This window comes from Diceros bicornis, chromosome 11, assembly GCF_020826845.1.
Source record: "Diceros bicornis minor isolate mBicDic1 chromosome 11, mDicBic1.mat.cur, whole genome shotgun sequence".
NCBI classification, from domain to species: Eukaryota; Metazoa; Chordata; class Mammalia; order Perissodactyla; family Rhinocerotidae; genus Diceros; species Diceros bicornis.
Window position 1 is genome coordinate 69,814,103 of NC_080750.1, and position 21,418 is coordinate 69,835,520.

Genomic DNA, 21,418 nt, shown 5'->3' on the forward strand with positions numbered 1-21,418 from the left:
GAGAGAACATTGTTGTTTTGTTAGCAAGGAGGAAAGGAGGAATGGATAATGGGCAGACCACCAACAAGTGTCTGCCACAATCACTTTCAAGGGGATGTGTCCAATATTTCAGAAATTATTAGGATGTGTGCTGTAATTTTCTGATAGAGAGTTTTATCAGCCTCAGGAAGCTGTTTTCTACTCTTAGCTTGATGAGGTCTTTTAAAATCAGGAAAGAATGTTAAATGTTATCAAAACTCTTGTGGCATCTATGGACAAGATAATATAATGTGCTTGTTTTTTCAATTAATATGTTAATTTAGAGTAATAGACTCCAATTGTTGAATCATTTCTGCAATCCTCAGATAAACAATGCTTGCAATGTGGTTATTCTCTTAATCCAATACTGTACTTAATTTGAAAATACCATACACATATTTTTTGCATTAATGCTTACAAGTGAAATTGATCTATAGTTATCTTTATGCTATCCTTGTCCAGTTATTTTCTTGAGGATTCTGTAACCAAATAGAATGAGTTAGGGAATTTCTTGTCTATTTCTATTCGGACAGTTCAAATAGAATTACTTGTCCCTTCAAGATTGGGTAGGATTCTTTTCAAAAATGTAGGCCTGTTGCTTTATTAGGGCAACAGATCTGTAATTATGTTTTCTGTTTTCCCTTGATTGTTAATATCTTCAGGTTTTCCATCCTTTTTGAAACAGTGGTTATTTTTCTAGCTCATTGACTGATACACTTCATCTTCAATTTTTTTTCTAATATGTATATTTTGTTAAAAATTTTAAGTATTACTTTAGGAGTTTTGATGTTTTGCTCACATTTTCATTCCTTCATAAATATATTGTCAGTTCAACATTGATTTCTTCTTAACTTGAGTTATTTAAAAGAATTTTTTAGAAAATATTCATGTGGATAGTAAGGGGCATTTTTAAATTTTATTTTATTTTGTTGTTGTTATTCCCACTAGTGGATGTTTGTTGTTTTGTGCTGCCTAGCGTTCAGCCACTGCTCTAATTTTGAGGTAAGCCTCTGTCGAGTGAGTCTCAGTGGAGACTCCAGAGATGAGGGTAGCAGCATGATTCCAGTGGCAATAAGCATCAAATGACATCAGTGCACAAGACGACAGGGGAACTAGACCTTTGCCATGATTTCTGATGTCTGACCTGGCCTTCCTTGCATCTTGCCTGTTTCTCCTATCTACAGTCAATTCTGTAGGCTCCCTACTAGACTTCCAATAAATGTTTTTGCTTCTTAAAAGAGCCATAGTAAGTTCTGTTGCTTGCATCCAAGAAGTACTTTTATTGGTAATTTATGATTTCTTACCTTAGAGCTAAAAAAATGTTGTGCATAAAAATTCTGTTTTATGGAAATTTAGGTATATTTTTTCTTTGGGACCCAACACAAAAATTTTATTAATAGTTCATTTTTACTAATTCCCAATTTATTAGATACAACGTTTTATGCATCAAAGTTGTTTCTTACATAATTCAAGTGGTTTTTTTTTTCGCTATTTGGTTCATTAGCCTTTGAGATAAGTGGGCTTAAGTCTTACACTGCTGTTATAAGTCGGGCCATGTCATGGCCATTTTATTGGTGGACTCCCAAATGTTAGTATCTGTAGGCGTTTCTCTTGGGCCAAATTCTCCAGAGAAGACTCTTCCGATCCTTTGCTGAGAGATACAAGGCTGGCTGCCAACATGCTAGCTGAAGAGTATCAAGAGAAGGCCAAGAATATCCCCACTAAATACGTATTTCTCTTGAAATACACTCTTCTCAACTGCTTTTTGTACAATGCTTAACCTCTGGCCTAAGATACGGTATTCCAACCTCTCCATAGAAATAACCTTCTGTCTTCTGAAGTGTTCGGGAAGGTGGGTAAGTACTTGTTTGGGGCAGGGAGAGGGGTGCTAGGGTTTAACTAATCCTTACACAGATTTCCAAACCCTTGATTTCAGTTATGTCCCTTGATCCTTCCTGCCCAGGTAACCTATTACCTTTCCAGGATTCTGTGATTCATGACCTTGCTTCTCATTTGCATTTCTTCTACAAGCCCTTAGGTTGCAGCTTTCAAAAATACGCTAAACAGGTGCCACTCATGCAGCTGCTTTTCTTTGTTCCAAATCTGCTGACATCTCTGGTCCACAGTCTCCTTCTCAGCTCTCTTTTTCTTTGTGAAGATTATATATATATATATATATATATATATATATTCATAATATATTTATATTCATGTATGTACATGTAACAGATTTTTTAAAGTAGGTTTTATTAGAGAATAAAGATGTTCCTTTGATTTTTTTCCTTCTCCTTTTTGACTTATTTTGTAGTGATACAAGTAGTATTATTTTCTCTTTCCACTTTTTTCTCTCTTCTAAGTTATATAGCTTTTTCCTTGAAGGTCAGTTAGGTCTGGGAATGAGATGAGGAACAGAGACCTGGGGCATAACACGTAAAGAGGCACTTGCTCGCAAGTACCAACCCTGCATTTTCATGACTCTGATAGTGAATGTCTTCTCTAATACTGTATCCCAGATGCCTCTCTTGCCTTACCCTAGTCCTGACTCTGTTGAAGGCATTCCCTTCTTTGCACTGCATTCAAAGGATAGAACTCAAACAGAAAGTCATAGCATTCTTGGCCTCAGCAGTCAGCAGATAGATAGAATTTGGAGTTGTCAGAGTGGCTGGAAATTAAGGGAGGAAGTCCTAGAAAGAGGTCACAGAAGGGGAGCTACAAAATTTGTGTATAAACCTCTCTCAAATTATTTCCTGATCCCTGAATAATATATGCATGAGACTTCAAGGAGCCTAGTACAAGGCTCAACATCCATCGGGGATGATAACAGAATCAAAATTCTCTAGAGTGTTCTACAATGTAAAATCTACTATAGTCTACAATCTTTAGATAAAATAAAATGTTTTTAGATTCACAAAGAAGCTTTAAAATATAGTCTATAATGAAGAAAAAACATAGTTAATAGGAACAAAACTACAAATGTCCCAGATATCCCAGATTCAGTTAACAAACAAGGACTTTAAAGTAACAATGATAAATATATTAAAGAATATTAAGGAAAAAAAAAGATTTAAAGGCAAAAAAGTGGGGAATTTCAGAAGAGATACAGAAAGAATTTCATGTGTTGAAACTATATTTCATATATTGAAACTATCAGGGCCGGCCCTGTGGCTTGGTGGTTAAGTGCGCACGCTGCGATGCTGGTGGCCCGGGTTCGGATCCCGGGTGCACATCGAGGCACCACTTCTCCGTTCATCCTGAGGCCGAGTCCCACATACAGCAAGTAGAAGGATGTGCAGCTACGACATACAACTATCCACTGGGGCTTTGGGGGGAAAAAATAAAATAAATAAAATCTTTAAAAAAAAAAAAAAGAAACTATCAATAAGAACCAATGAAAATCCTAAAACTAAAAAATACAATAACTGAAATGAAATATTTGTTGGATGATAGTAACAGCAAATTGGACACAACAGGAGAGAAGACTAGTGAACTTGAAAACAAGTCAATAGAAAATTTACAAATTAAAGCACAGTTAAAAATTTTTTTTTGAGAAAGAATGAAGAGTATGTCAATAAGTAAGACAGAGTTAAGTTGTCTAATACAGTCATGCATCACTTACTGGCAATGATACATTCTGAGAAATGCTTTGTTAGGAGATTTCACCATTGTGTGGACATCATAGAGTATACTTATACAAACCTAGATGGTATAGCCTACTACACACCTAGGTTATATGGTACTAATCTTATGAGACCACCATTGTATATGCAGTCCATCGTTGACCAAAACATTGTTATATGGTGTGTGACTGTACATCTGTAATAGTAATCTCAGAAGGAGAGAGGAAAGGTAATAGGGAATAGAAAATACTTGAAGAAATAAATGTTGGCTGAAATTTTTTCAAAGTTGATCAAAAACAGCATCACACAGATACAGGAAATTCAAGCAGGATAATCACACACACAAAAAACCCATACTTAGATATATCACAGTCAAACTGTTAAAAACCACAAATAAAGGGAAAGTCTTAAAAGAAGTCTAGGGAGGGAAGCACATTACATATAGAGAAACAATGATAGCAAAAGCGGACTTCTCCTCAGAAACTATGGAGGCCAAGAAACAATGGAACAATATTTTTAAAGTGCTGAAAGAAGTGAACTGTCAACCTAGAATTCTATATCCAAGGGAAAAATATCTCAAAAATGAAAGCAAAATAAAATTATTTTCAGGTAAACGAAAGCTTAGAGAATCTGTCTTTTAAAACTCTACAGTACAAAAAATGCTAAAGGGAGTTTTCCAGACAAAGGTGAAATGATATCAGATAGAAATTTAAATCTATAGGAAGGAATAAAGAGCAGTAGAAATGCTAAATATGGGAAAAAAACTAGTTTTTTTCCTTTCTTAAATTCTTTAACAGTCAATTGATTCTTTGAAGCAAAACATAATAACAATAAATTATCAGGTTTATAACAGATAGCAGTAAAATATATGACGATAATAGCACAAAATATGGGAGGGGTATAAATGGAAACATACTGCTTTAAAACTCTTAAATTGTAAGTGAAATAATGCTATATTAATTCAAAATAGACAGTGATAAATTAGCATGCATATTATAATCTCTAGAGTAAACACTAAAAAAAAAAAAAATTCCGTAGACTTTCTAGCGAAATCAAAAAACCACCCTGGAAACTAAGGTGTCAGCCAGCAATGTTCTGAACAGCGATGGTGTCCTCCCAAGCTTCTAGCCCAGGACACTCCTACCAAAGTAATAGGCAATGACCTAAGCTTTTCTCCCTATGTTAGAGAGACTACAGAAAAAGTTTGCATAAGTAAAGACGTAGAGATATATGAAGCATGTAAGTATCTTATTTCAGTCATTCTATGAAGATACCTAGCTCATGTTCTGATGGCCCTCTGTGATCTGCATAACTGTGGTACACTATGGTGGGCATGTAATTTCTGGAGGCAATCAAAGAAGTTTTGGACACTGCTGCAGGGGTGTATGTAGACCATTCAGGTCCACCCAGAATAAGTTTGCTTAGTGGGACCAGCTTGCACATCTCGGCTATTAACCAGCTATACTCGACCACATGCATTGGAGCAGTATTTAGTCACATTCTACACATCTGCCTTGTGCACTGATACACAGAAGTAAAGTATCATGGTAAACTTCTAATGTGCCTTAGCCAACTGATTTCCAGGTAGAAAGGACCAGGGAAACAAGTAAACACAGTTTTTAGTTTAGGGATTCTTATGCACCGAGAGAGAGGTTACAGTGAAAGCTACAGTCTGGGAAAAAATGTTCTGTGTTGTAGAATGGAGTGCCACTACAAATAGTTACAGGTACCTTAAGTTAATCTTAGAAAACATTAGAGATGCATGATCAATCAAAGATCAATGAATTAAGGAATCTTAACTCTTGCAGGTTCTGTATAGGTGCATAATTATGACTATACATGTGAATTTTAATACGTGTGGATTAAAAACATGAAAATATGGGTCAAGGAGGGGGAACAAACGAACATTTTATCAATTTCAAATTGTATCCATGGTGATTAAAGCCAGAAAAGAAAAGTGAAGTTCTCTTTCCTCCTCTCTCCCTCCCACCTACAAAGCATTGTTAGCCCCTGCTCCCAGGACAAAGTACTCCTGCTTGCACATTATGGATCAAAGTAAATATTGGGATGGTGGCCATTTGTAGCTGTCATTCACAGTTGTCATCCCTAAAACACAGACCAGTTCCAAAACTGCATTCCCTAACTAGGGGCTTTTGATTTTGGCCTTATCAGGAATAGTAACCAGAACCCTAACCTGAATTTATGTCGTCTTCCTGGAGAAAAATCTTATAAAACTTCCTTTTATATGTGATATTAGAGTCAGCAGTGTATCTTAGAAAGAGCACTGAAATGAGAAATTAAGTCTGAAAATATGGACTATAGCTCCATCCCTCTGCCTCTACATTGTGTGAATTTGGGCAATTCTCCCCATTTTCCTGAACATCAGTTTCCTTATCTGTAAAATGAGAAATTTCCATTTAAGCAGGGACTCACATCCTTTTATGTCATATATTCCTTTGAAAATTTTATAAAAGTGTAGCTAAACCTTCTCAACAGAATAACACACAAAGCTGAACAAATGTTTCTCCTCTCACATTTTCTGTTTTCCATTTGGCACCTTCCAAGACCAAGCTAACAATAAGAGATTTTATTTATAATTTAATCTCTTGGCTGATAAGGAAACTTGTGTCTGATTGTTTTTAGATATTTCATTCAGAGGCCAGGCCTCCTGGTCTTCACGTTCACACTCTTCTATACAAACAGGACCTGGAGTTTCCCCCTGCCCTCTCCAGCAGGTGAAATGCCAAAATACACATGGATGCAAACACTTTGAAGAAAGAGAAGAGGTCAAAGGACCAAATGACTGTGTGAAAGGAGAAATAAAACACAAGTAAGGAGATCACTACTGCAGACATATGTCCTTATGGAGTGACCCAAATATCTGAGAGAGAGCCCTTTCCTTTCTGGATAAGGAACAGACTCACCAATTTCTCCCCACTCTTTGGACTCCATATGGGTTGAACCACATCATTTGAAGATGAATGAAAGACTTAGCCTTTAGGAGTGTCTGTGTGTGTGTGTGTGTGTGTTTGTGTGTGTGACATGAATCTGCTCTTCTGCTCTCCAGGAGATCCCTAGATTCCTGTGTGGAAGATGGAGATTCAAAGAGAGCTACCTATGAGACAAACCACCTCCTCCTCCCATGTGGCACATATTTACAAAATTTATATTTAATTTCAGGGGTTCACAAACCCCTAAAGTCCATCCATGGCTCCCGGGATAAGAATCTTTAAATTAGATAATAACTAAGTTTCTTCCTTTTCTAATATCTGGAGTCTATACCTATCTTTGCATATACCTTTTTGAAGTAGAGAAGTTATGTTTTATATTGGAGAAAATAAAAACACGGAGACAAAATATCTCTGCTTAATCACACAGATGATCAGTGAAGAACAATTCCGAGTTCTTCTAGGTCTCTCTCACCTTCACTTCTGGAAATAAGTCTGACACTTCTGGAAGAGAGTGAAGAAAATAAATGGGGATTCATATTGGACAGAATTTACCCCACTAGAATTCAACCAAAGAGAGTAATGAATTGATTGTTCAATAAAAGTCTCAGATGGCAGTCAAAGTTTTTTCCAAGTATATCCACAACTCCAGTCACAGAACCCTCACTAAGGTGCCCAGGCTCTCTCCCTACACGACCCTGCACACTTAATCAGTACCCATGTGTTCCAAGGTCAATATTCTCCTCATGAATTGACTAAATTTCATTCTGAAGGATTTCAAACGCAACAAAAGTTGATCCACTGCAAAGATGAAAGAGCTGCTTAACAGCTGTGATAAAGGAAATTAAAACAATTGGACACTCTTTCTATTGGGAATTAAACTATTTTCACTAAGACCCACACATACCAGTGCACTGGAAGAGCTGACAACCAACAAATTGAAATGAATGATGGCAAAGCAAATCCACTCTTAAGTTTGGAACTCATAAAAAAGGCAAAATACTTTCAGAAAGAAGCTAGTTTTCATTCTTAAAAGTCTTACTTCTCTCTTGAAGGAAATCTGTCACTCAAAAATGTCTATAAAACTCCTCAGTAGATTTTTTGGCATAGAAGCACAATAATTTTGTAATGTCAATCGTATCAATTTGTTTAGGTTTACTGGAAAATTTTTCATAAAATATAGTCAAAGTCAAAATAAAAGCTGTAGAATTACTGATTAGTCATCATAGCTCATTTGGTTAAATATATGTATCAGGCAGGGTCCTGGCTCACCAAAAATGGTAACTGAGGAGAGTTTAATAAAGGGGTTATTTACAACATGTATTAATCAGGGTTCTCCAGAAAAATAGAACCAATCAGATGTAGATATATAGAGAGAGAGGGAGAGAGATTTATTATAAGGAACTGGCTTGTGCAATCATGGAGGCTGAGAAGTCTCGAGATCTATAGTCAGCAAGCTGGAGACCCAGGAGAGCCAATGTGTTCTTCCAGTCCCAGTCCAAAGTCCTGAGCACCGAGAGGGCCAATGGTGTAAGTTCCAGTCCAAAAGCCAGAAGGAACCCAAGAAGACCTAATATTTCAGTATAAACCTGAAGGCCGCAAAGGACTGATGTCCCAGCTCAAGCTATCAGGCAGGAGGAGTTCCCTCTTAGCCTTTCTATTCTATTCAGGTCTTTGACTGATTGGATGAGGCCCCCCACATTAGAAAGGGCAATCTGCTTTACTCAGTCCACTGATTCAAATGTTAATCTCATCCAGAAACATCCTCACAGACACACCTAGTATAATGTTTTACCAAATGTCTGGGAACTCCATAGTCCAGTCAAATTGACACATAAAATTAACCATTACTAAGATATTGACCGAGTTTAAGAAAACCATGTGCCTAGGGCTAGAAACAGTATCCCTAGCTGGGGCTAGCAACAGCCAGGAGCCATTACAACCTCTATGCCTGGAGGAGGGAGTCCTTAGCATGTCCCAGGGAGTGTAGGGGCTGCCCAAGGACTGAAACTTTTGATAGGGAGGAAGCAATGGAATAAACAGCCCAGAGATCAGCTTCCCCCTTTATAGAACAGGATGGAAAAGAGTGGATATTGAACACGGATGAGCAAAAGAAAAACATCCAGTATAGCATTATCTTTAAAATCAAGGAAAACAATGAAAAGTATAAAATCACGGCCTAAAGCTATAGTCATGCATGCATGCTAGAATCCACTTGGTAACTTGTATGATCTGTGAATTGTACCAATATAGTCGCTATAAAACAAAATACAGATATCGAGGCCCCACCCACATCTATCAAATAAGAACCTCTGAGGCCTGCTGTCAGACACGAATATATATATATATATATTTATTTTTGTGAGGAAGATCAGCCCTGAGCTAGCATCCATGCCAATCCTCCTCTTTTTGCTGAGGAAGACTGGCCCTGGGCTAACATCTGTGCCTACCTTCCTCCACTTTTTATGGTACACCGCAACAGCATGGCCTGACAAGCGGTGCATTGGTGCGCACCCGGGATCCCAACCGCTATACCTCGGGGCCAGCCCCTAGACATGAATATATTTTTAAGTTTCTACAGGTGATTTTTTCCCAGATCCCCAATTTAAGACACTTCCTTGAAGGATGCCTGTTTTCATCTTTCATGTAGTTATTTTGAAATCATATCCCTGTTTCCAAAATAAGCTATAAGAATTATTTTTTTCAATGATAAAGTGTTTATGGTGCTTAAAACTCATCTGAATTTTATTTTCACTGAGGTGGCTACACTGATTATTGATGTGTTATCCTGCATGTACAGACGGATCTAGTTATGTCAGCCTAAAGCACACAATGGTAGATACAGTGCATCTACATACTTTCTCCATTATAACAACACTTCCAGTACAACAGGAAAGAACTTCCCTAGATTAGGAAACTAGGATCAGAAATCAGTGGTCACATTCAGGGAAAATTTCTCAATCCCATCATTTACCTTAGGGTCTTTTAGCCTAAAATAACATCTCCTGTTAATTCTTTCCTTGATCTTGTTTTCTTTATTAAATCTTTGTGAAGGCTGCAATTTCATCTTAGACCCTCTAAGAAGTGAGACATTTTGAGAACGTGCTCTACACACACAAGTGACAGTAAGAGTCATAATGGGAAGATAAATAGAAGAGTACATTTTTTTTTTTTTATATATGAGAAAGATTGGCCCTGGGCTAACATCTGTGCCCATCTTCCTCTACGTTACATGGGATGCCACCACAGCATGGCGTGACAAGCGGTCCATTGGTGTGCACCCGGGATCCAAACCTGTGAACCCCGGACCGCTGAAGCAGAGTGCGCACACTTAACCGCTATGCCGCTGGGCCAGGCCCAGAAGAGTACATTCAATATACAAAGAGATGGGTGCTTTATATGTATCATCCCATTAAATCCTTGCAACTATTCTATATCATAGGCATCATTATGTTACTTCTAAGATGATAAATTTGTGAGTCAGAGAGATTAAGTAATTCACCTGAGTTATTGAGTGGCCAAAATCGTGGTTTTAATTACTCCAGAGACTGTAGTCTTTTGCCTATCTTATACCTCTGCCCATTAAGTCACAAGCTGGAGAGAACGCTGCATTAGCTACTGACATGATCTTTAGGATCTGGGAACCATTTTTCAACATCTCCACATCATTTAGATTTGTTTTACAATATCTGTAAGGAACGACAGACAGGAAAGTTCTGTGTTTGGGGAACAATTAATTTCAAAATGGGTTTCATGAGTTACTCGCACCAGGGAACACAGCATCATGGCGCAGAAAACTCCATCTACTGGGATTATGCCTCAGTGCATCCCTCCAGCTAAAAAGGTCAAGGAGATCCCAAGTGTTAGCAGGAATGGCAGATCCCTGCAACATGGCAGGGTCAACAGGTGACAAGCAAAACAATGACAGGGGAAATTAGCAAAAAGCACACGCATCACTTCAGAGCAAGTATGTAAATATTTACATAATATCAATAATGCTTTTAAATGCATGGTCATTTGTCATTTTTATCATTATTGAGAAGGGACCATTTTGAAGAACACATTGATCATTGCCTTTTTGAAATCCTGCAGCACATGCAGTCATAATACAAATATAAGTTTGTAACATTTGTCTTGAGGAATAGTGAATGGTACAAGAAAGATAAGGAGTCTAAAGATAGATAAATTTGGTCTGAGTCTTGGTGCTCCCATGTATTTCCTGTGTGACCATCAAAATTTACTTGATCTCGGACCAGCCCAGTGGTGCAAGCGGTTAAGTGCACGTGCTCCACTGCGGGGTCCCAGGGTTCGCTGGTTCAGACCTGGGGCATGCACCGACGCACCACTTGGCAAGCCATGCTGTGGCGGCATCCCATATAAAGTGGAGGAAGATGGGCATGGATGTTAGCCCAGGGCCAGTCTTCCTCGGCAAAAAGAGGAGGATTGGCAGATGTTAGCTCAGGGCTGATCTTCCTCACACACAAAAATTTACTTTATCTCTCTAAGTTTGAGTTTTTTCATTTGAAAGATGGTTATAGTTACAAAAATAACACTTATATACAGTGTACTATGTGCCAGGACCTCTTTTAGGTGCTTTGTGTGGATTAATTCACATGATGTTCATAATAACCTTATAAAGTAGATCCCATTATTACTCTTATAAGTAACAGAGCCAGGGTTAAAACATAAGCAGTCTCCTCCAAAGCCCAGCTCTTAACTACTCTCCCGCACTGACTACCTCAATGCCTATACTATTTGGTTTGTGCAATTATTAAGTAAGATAACATGTTTTAAATGTCTAACGATGATAAACAGTGATCAATAAAGGTGAGTTCCTTTTGGGTTGTCTTCCCTGCCCCATGCCCACCTCATCCCATATTCAAAGAGGAGTAGTATTGCTGTGGATTAATTAATTTCAAGGATAATCACTGGCTTTTATTTTCTAAAAGTAGGACTACAGTGGAGGGTACATAAGTAAGTCCATTTTAGGGGGAAATCACAGTTTCTCTTGCTGGCTGGCATATTTTGGGGTAGCCTTTTCTATCATCAAGGAAATCAAACGAAGAAAATATCTTTGAGTCTGCCTGTCCCTATGTTATACTATGTCTCATGACACATCAAACAACTAAAACAAAACCAAAATAATACGCCAACTTCTAGTTCAAAATGGTATCCCTTTAGTAAGCTCTGGTAAGACTTCTAATTCTTCACATATTAATAGCAGAACAATAAAAAATCACTGCAACAACAATAAAACAGAAGGCTGATAATCCTCGTTGGAGGCAGTAAAAAGTAGATTTAATGCCATAGAAAAGTTGAATCAACGGTGCGGAGTCAAACTTGCAAAATTCTCAAAGGAAGTTGAGAGATCAAAAGGTAAAAAAAAAAATGAGGGAAATAGTAGAAAGAAAAGACGTATTCAGCGGTCCAAAATACCAATGCCTCAGGATGATATGCAGTCAACTCTCATTATTTGTGGTAGTTATTTTCTATAAAGTTGCTCCAAACACTGAACTAGTGAATATTGAACCGCTGTTCCTAGGGGAAATACAGGGTCAGGTTCCTGTGAGCATCTGGTCACAACATTTCATCAACTGATCAATATATAACCTTTTTTGTGTGTATTTCTGTTTAAAGACATCCTATTTAGTATATATAGTAGATTAATTAACCTTGAACTCAAAGCCAGCAGCACTATAATTGAAGCTTGAAGGAAGCTTCTCTAACACACATTTTCTCTGTAAGGCACACCCCAGTCTTCTTGCACTTAGGAAACACAAGACAGCACTTCAGCACTATGTTTGGGAGCCATTTTAAACACAGAAGTCACCAACAAAAAGATCAAAAATATAAAAAAATGTGGCACTAAAGGCACTGTGAAAAGGACACTCCTTTACAGTAGAGAGTTGAAACAAGAAGGCAGAGCATTGCCTTGTCTGCTTCAGCTGAGAACTTACATGCCATAGGGAACTGAAAGTTTTTGATGCTTTGTGCAGGTGGATGTCTGAAAATGACTGCGAAAGTGTCAGGAGTATTGATTTCTGGGTTACAAATACATTTTAGCAAGTAGGCAAATTCACAAATATAGAATCCGTGAATCATGAGGATTGGTCATATAAGAATGTGTGGATCTTAAGCAAAAATAAAAGATATAATAGAGTGAAACTTATTCAAGCAAAACACTACTGTATGAAATTGAGAAAACTCATCACATCCCAGGTGAAATCAAAGAGAAGGCTGACTGTGCAACACATTCTGGCAAAATATCTGAGCTACAGTAACATAAGGAGCATGCAAAACAGAAATAAAAATAGATTAGCATGAGTACACAAAACACTAAGAAAAAATACCCCTGATAAAAAATGGGCAAAGTACATCAAGACAGTGTTCACAAGAAGAAAACTAGGTCGCCAATAAGGATGAGGTGATTCAAACTCAATAGTAATCATGGAATGCAAATGTGTTGCTCACAAAATTATCAATTTCGTATTAACATCAAATGTCAACAAGGCTATGGAGAAATAAGCATTCCAATAAGTTTTTGCTTGGAGTGTCAATAAGAACAACAGTTTTGGTAGTCAGTTTAAGGATATGAATCAAAAAACACAAAACCTTTTCAGCTAACAACATTTCTCATAGATTCCTACCATGAATGCACGTGAATCTACAAGGATATTCATTAAATCATTATTTATAATGAAAACTTAGAAATTCTATAAATGTCCAACATTGAATTAGAATACAAAATAGAATTAGAAATAGAATCATAAGATAGAATATTACATATTAGGAGATGATATTGTACAGCATTCACGTGTAAATATATCCTAAATGAAAATGTACTGAAATTACACCCAGCAAAACCATGAACATACGTATGTGCACTGCATCCTGGTGTACATATTTATATACCAGTATAAACCGATACCAGTATGAACAAATATGCACATAAACGTTGCTTCATATAGTGGATATATACCACAAATACATATATCAACATGTTAACAGTGATCATTTCTAAAATTTGGGTAACAAATGATTTTTATTTTCTTCTTAATGTTTTACTGTATTTTCCAAATGTTCTAAAGTAAATGTGTATTACCTTTTAAATCAAGAGGAGATGTATTTAAAAAGAGTATCAGTCATACGTAAAAATAATTCGGAGATTTAAAGAAAAAAATTGGACTGAGGTGACACTGCTCAAACTTTAGCCTCCTGTGTAAAATCATCAGTTTTGTTTTTATTTCCTCCTTTGACTTCCCTGTGTGGTCTTAAGAATAGCACCAAGCCCACCTCTCCCAAGACAAAGTGCAAATATGGAACCATTCTCAAATCAGTCAGATTTGCCCACGTTCCACAGAAAATGGTGCTGCCAGAGCTACTAATATGTTCATACCTGCTCAGGTCTCCTGCCATTCTTACTTAACTGATTTTAAGACTCCAAACACATTGTTCATTGTGATTTTGTAATTGATGTGGACTAAACCACAGCCTGCAGCATCTACAAACGCTGTCTAATCCAAACTGGGCAGCTTATGCTCAAGTCTCTAAGGGGCTATGGGCAGGAAGGTGTATCCTTGGGAGTAAATGGGGGGAGTCACATTAGGGAAAGGAGGATGGTGTGCAAAGTCATTTTTGCTAGGAAGACTAGATTCATGCTCATCAGATTCACACACACACACACACACACACACAGGCACATTGTCATATGTGATGGATAAAGAAAATGGATGCTTTGAGTAATAGGTAATTGTCCCTTCAAAAAGAGTTGCTTAAAAAAAAGAAAAATTGAATTTGAATACTGATCTGCAGCCATAGGCAACACAGACTTAAAAGTGTGCGTGTGTGTGTATTAAATCTTAATTTTCCTAGAGTGGAGCAATATAGACTCTGAGATGTGGCTGGGCACTTGTCCCTAGGAAGTCACAAAGAGGTGAAAAGCAGTTCTGTTTCTGCTGGAAGAGCAAAGAAGGAAGGGGCTAATAGCCAGGGAAATAGGCCAGACAGTGGATATTACACCCAAAGAAAGCACAAACACATGTCACCCTGAAAATAGTACTGGCTGGACAAATAGTGGACTGGAAGAGCCTGTTGAGAAAGAAATTGCTGAGAACATTTTAATCTTCTTCAACCATTGACTTCTGCCATGATTGTAAAAACCACAACAGAGAGAGAGAGGCTTACTCACTGTGGGAGAGAGCCTGTGCAAAGAAGGCCACCCCAGAGGAAAGTTGTGCTACTGAACGGACGGCGGCCTTCGTCTATTATTCTTCTATAGGCCTAATGACTTACCCCGCCATCTAATTCTATAGTTCAAGACTTTCATAAGAGAAAGACCCCTTGCATTGTTCAGTTGTGAACAGAAACAGATGTCTCTGTGTAGTCCAGTGACATAGAAACCTAAACCCTCCCTTGGTTCTGGTTCAGGAAGTCTGACTGTGGGATCTGGTCCAAGGAGCCTGATCACTGGTCCCACTTTTAACTCTGTGCCCTTTTTATGCAGCATGGTGCTCTCATCCTTCCCTCCACCTACTCCACTGCGGGCTAATTACTTGTGACACAGAAAACTTGAAAAGCCATGGCTCTGCTAGAAAAGGAAGACGGACAAGGCCGGCCAAAGCCCTATAGAAGGATGTCCGTGACCAGATGGTTCCTGATAAGTGTTTGTCAATAACCTCTAATGTAAAGAGGAAGGAGATGCACATTTTATAGCAGCTTTGTATTACTGCGTAGAGTGCTTATCAAGGAGACATGAAGCTTTTAATTTGAAGTGGATGAAAACATCTCTAAAACAATAGAGAATGAGAGATTAATAAAATGCACACTTCTTGGATCACTCTAAGCATTTAGCCTATTCTTTTCATTCAGACATTCTTAAAGCAACTTCCCCACCAAATCAAATTTTCTCTCGGGAAGAAGTAGAATACATAGGGAAGTACTTCTATTTTGGGGGAAAATTCATTTTAAGTAATCATATAGCATTACAAAGATAAGTAATGCATTCATCAGCAAGAGATAAGCATATCACAGGGAAAAAAGTACAACTAGCCATCTATGTGGGATTACTCAGAGCATCTGTTACGCCTGTGTGACCCAGAGTGTGGGGTGCCATCTGAATGCATGTCATATCCATTACGGAACCAGGCAGGGAGGTTTCATTTCTTTCTTCTATTCACTCTTCTAGTAGTCATGCTAGTAAGCTGCAATTTAGCCTTCATGACCTTTTATTACATTTACAGGTATTATGTTTTCACAAGGGATGTTGGATTAGATAGTTTACGTTCAAATCCATAAAAAGCCACTTTTGCATTTTTCATAGACACAACATACACAAGGAAAGAGTCTGGCACTCTCAACACTACTTCCAATTGCTAAGTTAATTGTTTTTCAATGGCATGCCTGCTATATTGTCCCAAATTTTTAAAAATCATCATATATTACACAGTTTTCAGAATATTGATTTTTCCAACCAACTTTGGGGAAAATATACATCTTCAGATTCTTGCCTTACCCTTACCCATATATATCCTCGTCTGGGTAGTTACCACTCTCAAGATTAATTCACAGTAACAGATCTCTCTCTGGATTCAGTTTTTCTCTTTCCCAACCAGCATCATCATGACTGCCCTGTAAAAAGTCACCATGACAAAAGCGTGGGTACGTGGCTGTGGTGGAGGGGCAGTGTAAGTCTCTCCATGGGTTTACATGGCTGACTCATGGATAGTCATGATTCACTGGTTAACATGCTCCCCAAATTACAATTTTGAAATATGTAGGGAACTAAGGATTGGGAAGGGAGTCTTGGAAAATGCAGAATGACTATATCTTTAGTTTCTCTTATATTTTCATTGTGCTCACTTCGTAATTTCTTAAAACAATTTTATTCGTGTGGATTTCTAAACAACAGCCTATAGCATTTCTAATGTTAAATCCAAACTCTTAAAAGTTAGTCTCAGTACCTACTAAATACCACTTTTTTTTAATTTGTTTTGAAAATATAACTATAATATAGCAGGGGAAAATCAGTTTTTAGCCATCATTCACAATCTGATCTTCTCAACTAAATTATTTTACTTTTTCATATTTTCTTCTAGGTTTGCACCAATTTATGCCATATATGTACATACACATTTACACACACACACATACACACACATAGGATATTTTAACAGTAGGTGAAATGATACATGGGCTGTTATATACCTACATAATTTATATGCAAATATTGTATGCACATTATGGACATATACATATGTAATTTATATTTCTTGATTATTAGACACATGAACATTACCCATGTATTCATTTAATATTTGATACATGGCTATTTATCTATCAGTTATTTCTCTCATTACTGAGAATGACCACAGTTCCCACTCATTTTGGCTTAATCACTCAAACGTTCTAAACCTCAATTTGTTCACTGAGAAAAAAAATCTGAATAATAACATCCACTCGACCTGCTTCACTGGAATATCAGGCACCCTTTAGAGACTCAGTGTGAAAATGCGCTGTGAAGAGATAAACCCCTTGAAATGCAAGCTGCCGTGGTCATTGCATTTATGTCCGTCTTTTAGCACTCCTCCTCACATGAGATCTTTCCTCTCCAGGTGAGGTATTTCTGCCATGACGTCACCGTCCATCAAGCTGTATTTCTTACCTCAAGACCCAGCTGATAATTCAGACTCCACCAGAGGCTTTAAAATTCATTCTACTCTACACTGTCTAAAACTTCAGAGTATTTGTTCTGGGTGCCTTTGTTTTTGGCGGAGTGGTTTGATGAAAAAGGGCTCAATTCTCATCTTTTATAGTGAAAAGCCAAAATACAATGCCTAAAACTAAAAAACAATCATAAAAATCAGGAATTAACATTATAAACCTGTTATTCAAGATATCAAGTGAAAAAGCTAAAAGAATTGAAAGCAGTTGCCTTTGAGGAGTGGGAGATGGACAGAGGTAGAGCAGAGGAAACTGTTGTTTTTATAATAATCTTTGTCGAACTATCTGACTCCTTAACCCATATGCATATGTAATTTTTATATTTTAAAATATAAACTTTTAAAAAAAGTTTAAATTGGAAAAGGTTTATAAAATGCCTTGCAGAGTGCCTGTTACATAGTTCATGCTTAATCAAAGTTTTATCATCAGTTTTATATGAGAGACAGAACTACGTTTAAAAAAAAAAAACGAAAACTAAAAACAGGAGCCTGTGCTCTGACTCCTAATTGCTCTCATTGCTTAATGATCAATTCGACCTTCTTGTTCATGGCCTGTGTCCCAGTAACCCGACCCCATCAACTAATCCTAACACATTAGCTCAGAAGGAAGTGCCTGTCCAAAATTACTTTTAGTGACAGTGCTCCGGAATCCCATCATCCCATGGCTTTCAAGACTATCCATACTCTGACGAACTGCCTAATTTATAACTCCATCCTCGAGCCCTGCTGAAAGCTCCAGATGTCTGTCACATGCACTCTATGGCTCCACTTGGAAGTCTTGGAAGATCAAATTCAATGTCACTAAAGCTGAGCTGTGGTTCAAACACACCTCCTTCAGCGTAACTGCCTTGGTAAGGGGCTTCACCATAAACTCAGCTGGTGTTCAAGCTGGAAACCTGAGACTCAACCTTGATTACTCCTTCTCGATCACTTCTCACCAATTCAGAACCGAGTCCTGTGGATCCTGGCTTCAAATCTCAAAATTGTACACTGCTCTCCAACACCTCTGTCACCAAATTAGTCTACCTCAATTACAGGGGCTTTCTAACTAGTCTCCTTGCTTCTATTGTTTGCTCTTCTTCAACGCATTTCCACACAGCAGGCAAAGTGATCATTGTAAACAGGATCTGATCAGTTTATTCCCTTGATTAAACTCTTCAGTGGGTCCCCACTGTGCTTAGGGCCTTGAGGGATCCGTATCCGGGAACCAGCTATTTGTCCTCGTCAGACCACTCTCGCTCGTGTTCACTACGTCCTGCCGGACTGGCCTCATTTCAGCTTCTGAGACGCGCCACGCTGTTTCCCTGCTTCAGGGCCTCTGCACACGCGACTGCTATGGACTAAAACACCCCTCTACATGTTCTACAGCTAGCCAGCTCCTACTTACCCTTTAGGTTCCAGTTCAGATGTCCTTTCTTAAAAAGTCTTTCTCTGATGCACTAATATAAACTAACATTTATCACAGTTTTTACTTTTACATTTATCGTATATTTGTATATATATTTATACATATATTGCGTGAACATTTGTTAGTTGACTCTTCTTCTAAAATATGTTCTAGGAAGTCAGGGACCACGTCCATTTTGCCATTCACTTTACCCCAGGGCTGGCACATTGTAGGTGCCCACGCACCATTTTAAAGCACCTTCTACAAAGGTTAATTCATTAAAAAATTATAAAGTTAAATAGACTGCAAGGAACTAGCCCATGGACAATCTGTGTGGCTCTTGCTGGAAAAAAGCCCTTGGAAAATGATTCTTCTCACCCAACCTTCCAAACTCCACAGGTTGAGGGCACAGCAGGATTCTTGATGACTTAGACAAACTCAGCTCAGGAGCGCCAGACCTTCTCCTTCTCTTGGCTCCACTCTCAAATAATATGAACATTTTCTTATTAAAAAGGAAAAGAGCATCTAAGGTATTTTATTCTGAGTATTTGTTCAGTGAAGAGAAGTTTACACAGCTTGTGGAGAATTATTCAGCAGGAAATTAAACCTCCGTAATTCTGAATTTTCACTTTGCTTTCAATTGGCAAAGCTTCCTGGCAAACCGCACTCCCCTCTAGAACATTCGTAATACCACATCCGCCACCAAAATGTGCTTTCTGAGGCAAATCACAAAACAAGTTAGACAGGACAACTCTCTGGAGGTCTGAGACATTAGGTCGCAGATGGGCTATGAATACATCAGGGCATTCAGATGTGGCCAGCCATTAATATCTAAGTTTTGCATAGTAATTTGAAGCTTACAAAGTAGTAACATAAGATAATGGAATAACAGAGAAAGCTCTCTTGTATTATCTATGTGAATGTACTATCTAATTTGAGCCTCCCAATAATCTTATGAGATAGATCTTGTAGCTCTGTTTTACTGATGAGACAACCGAACAGCTTGGAGAGAGGTTTAAATGACGTGCTTAGGGTCACACAACTAGTGCCCTAAATGCAGAACTCAAAATTAGAACTTTAGACAAATGTTTTTTATTATCCCATGGTGTTTCTCTTCAGTGGGAATCTGATTATTTGGCTGTTTCATTTAGAGAAGAGAATTGACTTCACCTAGAAACAAACAGCTGCGATAGAGAGTGGGTTTGTATGTTAAACAAACAAACAAATAAACAGCTTAATCTTTTGTGTACTGAGAGCCAAATGCATTTTTATTTTTTCACTTTGCTCCACTTAAAGACAAGACAACTGTTTTTTCTTTTTTTTTTAAATCTCAACTAGACTAGAAGACTTTAGAGGCTTTTGTACAGGGAATAACTGGATAATGATTTATTTTATTTCATTATATGTAAGACCTCATAGATTGTTTCACTCACCATTATTTTTATGCATTTAGAAAGAAAAAAGTACTGTGCCAATTAAATTAGAGCACACCAATGGTAAGATGAATCCCAACTACAAAAATATTTTTAAAAATTCTAAATGTGTGTTTAGAAGCTATGAAATATATAAGATAATTTAGATCAATGTGATAGGGAAATTATTTCCCCTCAGCTGTCTCTTTAGAAATTCATTTCTCTTTTTTGTTCTGTCCGCCAAAATCTTAATTTAAGCCTTCAACATCTTTTGCCTGGACTATTAATAGGCGATACCTATTGTTTTTCCCATCCTGCTTCTCCTCCCTCCAATCCATCCTCAGTATTGCTGTCAGAGTAATTTTTTAAAAAAATACACCTCTGGCAATGACTTCCACAGATTAAAGACTTTCATTGATTTCCTACATACAAAATTAAATCCAAACTCCTTAAATGAGCATGAGATACTTTACAACCAGCCCCAAACTACCTCTGTAGCTTCATCTCTCTTCACATCTCAATGTGTACTTTACCCACACACTTAGCTTCTCACCATTCTCCAGTCACACCAAATCTATATAAGTGAACACTCTGCTTCCTCTCTCAGTACAGCCATTCATCTTCTTTGTGGGTAAACTCTTGTGCCTACTTCAAGACTCAGATCCAGTGGAATATCCTTTATAAAGCATTCTCCAGCCACTTCCAGGCAGCTAGAAGAGCTGTACCAGGGAATTGGTAATCATTTTGCCTAAGTCACTCCTTTTACAGATGAGGAAAAAGAGGCCCAAACAAGTAAAGTATTTTGCCCAGCATTAGAGAGCAAATTAATGACAATGTCAGCACAAGAATTCATGGTTTATCACTCCCAGTTCATTTTTTCCTGCACTTACATGGACATAAATGACAGAATAAACGAAGGTAAAACCTAAGACCATGCTTAGTCAGCAGATCTTCATGGTTCACCTCCAGCAGATCTATCTGGAACTACCCAGACACCAGGAGGCAAAATGATTTTCTGAGAAGTCAATCACAAGTAGATTCCAATTTCTCTGTGCCCTTCCTTGGGTTACTTTACCCCTCAGAATAATAACACATAACTCACGAAACATTGTGAGGATTAAATAAAATTTGTGTATTTCAAATGCCTATCACAGTGCCCAGCAGAATTAAAGCTCAATCAATGTTAGCTCCTTTACCAAATTCCTGCTAAGTGAAGCCTAAATATGATTGCTTTTAGGTTAAATCCATTGTTAAACCATCAATGTAGTACGGAAAATTTTATTTAATACATCTGAAAAAACACACAGCTTTGGTATAG